Source organism: Condylura cristata, unplaced genomic scaffold (assembly GCF_000260355.1).
Source record: "Condylura cristata isolate star-nosed mole 26May11 unplaced genomic scaffold, ConCri1.0 scaffold00007, whole genome shotgun sequence".
In the NCBI taxonomy this organism is placed as follows: Eukaryota; Metazoa; Chordata; class Mammalia; order Eulipotyphla; family Talpidae; genus Condylura; species Condylura cristata.
Window position 1 is genome coordinate 23,357,238 of NW_004567108.1, and position 3,764 is coordinate 23,361,001.

The following is a 3,764-nucleotide window of genomic DNA, read 5'->3' on the forward strand; positions in this document are numbered from 1 at the left end:
TATAATCCACTTTTACCTTATTTGGGGTCATGTGTAAGATAAGAGTCTAATTTCATTCAATTGTATGTGGGTAATCATTTTACTAATACTGTTTATTCCCTCTTTCTATTCTTGTTTCCTGGTAGGAGACTAGTTGATGGTATATACAGGGGTTTATTTATGAGTTTCATATTCTGTTCTTATGGTCTCTGTGATGTCTTTAATTCAGCACCATGCTATTTTGACCATTACAGATTTGTAGTATGGTTTGAAATCCAACTTTGTCCTTCTTTCCAAATATTGTTTTGATTATTCAGGTCATTTCTGATTCTACATGATCCAGTAATCCCACTTCAGGGTATGTATCCAAAAGAATTTAAATCAGGATTTCTGATTTACCCATAATAACCAAAATAGGAGAAAAATCTAAATGTCCATTATAAATAAATGGACAAAGAACTTTTCTTTTATACATACAATAGAATATTACTCAACCTTATAAAAGAAGGAATATCTACTATTTAGAATAGTGTGGATTGACCTGGAGAACATTATACTAAATGAAATAAACCAGACACAGAAAGACAAATACTGCATGAATTGTTCATTTATATGTGAAATAAAAAATAGATTTATAAAAGCAGAGACTAGGATGATGGTTTCCATGGTCTAGAAGCTGGGGGGAGTGTAAGAGGGGAAAGTTGTGGAGTGGAAATGATCAAGGAGTATATAGTTTCAGTTATATAGGGTGAATAAGTCCTGGAGATCTGCTTTACAGCATAGTGTCTATAGTTAATGGTATTGTGCTGTACACTTAAAATTTTCTAAGCTGGTAGATCTTAAGTATTGTTAACATAGACACACACACAAATAATATTATTAAAAGGTGAAGGGAAGAAACATTAGGATGTGATAAATATGTTTTCAGCCTTCTTGGTCATGACTGTCTCCTAAGTATAAACTTAAAACCCCAACCCACCAAGTTGTATGGATTAAATATGTACATTTTTTTGTATATCATATCTCAGCAAAGTGGCTTAAAATACAGCAACACACACCTAAGTATGGGAGATGGCAGATTAGGGAAAGGAAGGGTAAAGTGGAAGTTCCTATAATAATGTCACTGTTGTTGAAAAAAAATATGTTTATGGCAAAATTCAAACTTTATTTTAGAGCTGTATGTGTCCTGGCACTTCAAATTCATCTTTTCTGATATATTCTTATATTTGAGAACTTAACAAACACTTTAGCTATTTAAAAGAAAATTACAAACTCTTGTATCCCTCTGTAGTCAGCTTATCAAAGGAGATTCCTTTGAGCTTGACACAGTGGTGGTGTGGAATTTCTCCTCTCATTTCCGCTGTCTATTTCTGGCATTACCTTTCTCCCAGGAGCTCAACTCCAACTTCTGTGACTCATTCATCCATTTCCTACATTCCCCACATCAAGTCAGTTGACAAATTCATTTGATAGACTATCCACTATATCTCTAATTCCTCTTTTATTTCCATTACTACTACGTAGACCAGGCCCTTACACCTTAGGCTGGACTGTTATAAAAACCCTTCCAATAATTTTGATAGCCACAGGACTTCTGTATTCTCATGCACCCTATAAAGAAAAAAGATCAGTTTATTTACATCTCTGAAATCTTAGAATTTATCCTAGATTATGAAACAAGGAAGGATAAATGTTTCTTTTGTTTCCCCTACATATCTTATTGCTGGATGACTAGTTCCCTGGTGGGCAAGGTGTAAAAGTTAAACATTTGTAGAGTTATGAACCTGTACGCCCCAGAGCAGATACAAAGAGATAACCCTACTTTACCTCAGCAAACATAATTTGGAAAAAAGACTGAAAGAAATAGAAAAATGACTTCTTTCTGTCTGTGCAAGAACATGAGGTATAACGGAATAAATTTTTCTGAATGAGTTCTGATTATATTGTTTCTCTCTCCAGAGTGTGATGGTTTCCTGTTGCACAGCCTGAAACTCTCTCCAGCCTGGCATCATTGTTCATCAGTCTTCCTTTCCACTTTATTTCTCTCACAATTCACTGATGTATTGACTGCTCACCATGGGCTTATGGGTCTTTTTAAATGATTCTTTCCACATTATCATTTATCAAAATCTTACCAAACTCTATCATCTCTATGAGACCAGCTCAGATTTTCTCTCATAATAATTGGTCTTTTCCCCCTTCTTTCTAAATGATTTAATATCTCCATTATAGAAAAGATGGGTTTTTACTAATAGCTCTTAAGTGGACAAGGTTTCATTTTAAGGTCCAATTTGATTAGTTGGCAATGCTGTCTAGAGTACTGTATTGAGAAAGAGTTTAAGAAAATACTTAGGTTCCTCATGAAAGAAGAAAAGAAATAGAATGAACCGCCATGGATTAGCCAAAATCATTACAGAATCCCATGTGTGTCTATGTAGCTGGATCACGTGCTTTTAAAAACATTCTTTATCCTCATAGCCTCTTTCATAATTTGTGTTCAATTTTATCTTGAATACTCTTTTTCCTAATTTTATATTTTATAATCTAAAATGGCAAATGTGATATTTTAAATAGAATAATAATGACAAAGAAAATATAAGAGGCCAATGAAAGAGTTCTTGAATAGTGGGTAGAAGGATCAGGGAAGAAGAGGCAGAAAGCAATATATTTCCAAAGGATATGAAATCTGTGTGTTAGAGAGTTATCTACACTCCTATGTTCACTATAGCATTATCACAATAACCAAAATAAAGGAAACAATTTAAATATCTGTTACTATGTGAATGGATGAAAAAATGTGGATTAGATATACATACACACAATACAATAGTATTCAGACTTTTTAAAAAAAATTAATAAACATAAGCCCACTCAAGTCACTTCTTAAGTAGGTATTAAATTCTAAAGCAGCAGAAGTGAAAATCATTATAGTTAAAATAACCTCTGAAAATTCTTTAACTTGTCCATAGTAAAATATACATAAGAAGCACTGAAAAAGAGCAAAGAAAGTTCAAACCAAAAAAAAAAATACAGATAGCTGAATATTTTTTTTCTGCTGTTAAGCTACCTATCTATAACTTAATGGAGAGTGCAGGAAATTTGTTCTTTCTTACAGATTTTAGAAATTAGTAAAATTACTTTAGAAAACAGTAAAACCATGTTTGATATTTATTAATGGAGTTATTTATTTTGGAACTGTCTATGTGTGAACCTTAGTGAAGCATACTGGGAGTTTGATAAATGTTTGCTGGATTTGAATTTAAATCTTGCATGTTAGTTGAACCCACATGCAAATTACTCTTTGAAAAATTATTTAGAAAACCTTGGCTGGCATCCTCTCTTTCCAAGTTGGCATCTTCTTTGTGTGCCATTTACATGAGTTTCAGACACTTCATAGTTTTGGAGATGTACCCTGAAGGAAAGAAAATACCATGGCTTGCCCATCAAGCTTAGAATTTAGTAATTTCCTGTACTGAATTCGCTACAGAAAATGGGAACAACCCCCTTTTTTTTTTTTTTAGACTTCCAAAATCTAATTTTATTACTTCAAGGAGCAATTGGCCAAGCCATGTACACAAGTTTGTTATGGTGGGTTTTTTTTCTTTTTTAATAATATAACAGTTTATTTTACATCATTTTGTACACTTTTTTGTTTTTATCTCAATTGTAATCCCTGTGGGTTTCCCATCATCGAGTCACCCATGTGCCATCACCATAGTCCTGTGCACTTCCCTCCCCATCCTCCCCCCTCGTTTTTGATCCCATTCCCCACTCCACCCCCACAA

At 33.4% G+C, this 3,764-nt stretch overlaps 1 protein-coding gene across 3 annotated transcripts in view; it reads left to right on the forward strand.

Moving 5' to 3' along the window:
- Nucleotides 1–3,764, forward strand: part of MCTP1 (multiple C2 domains, transmembrane 1) — a 435,421-nt gene that overhangs the window by 161,214 nt on the left and 270,443 nt on the right. The window lies entirely within an intron of this gene.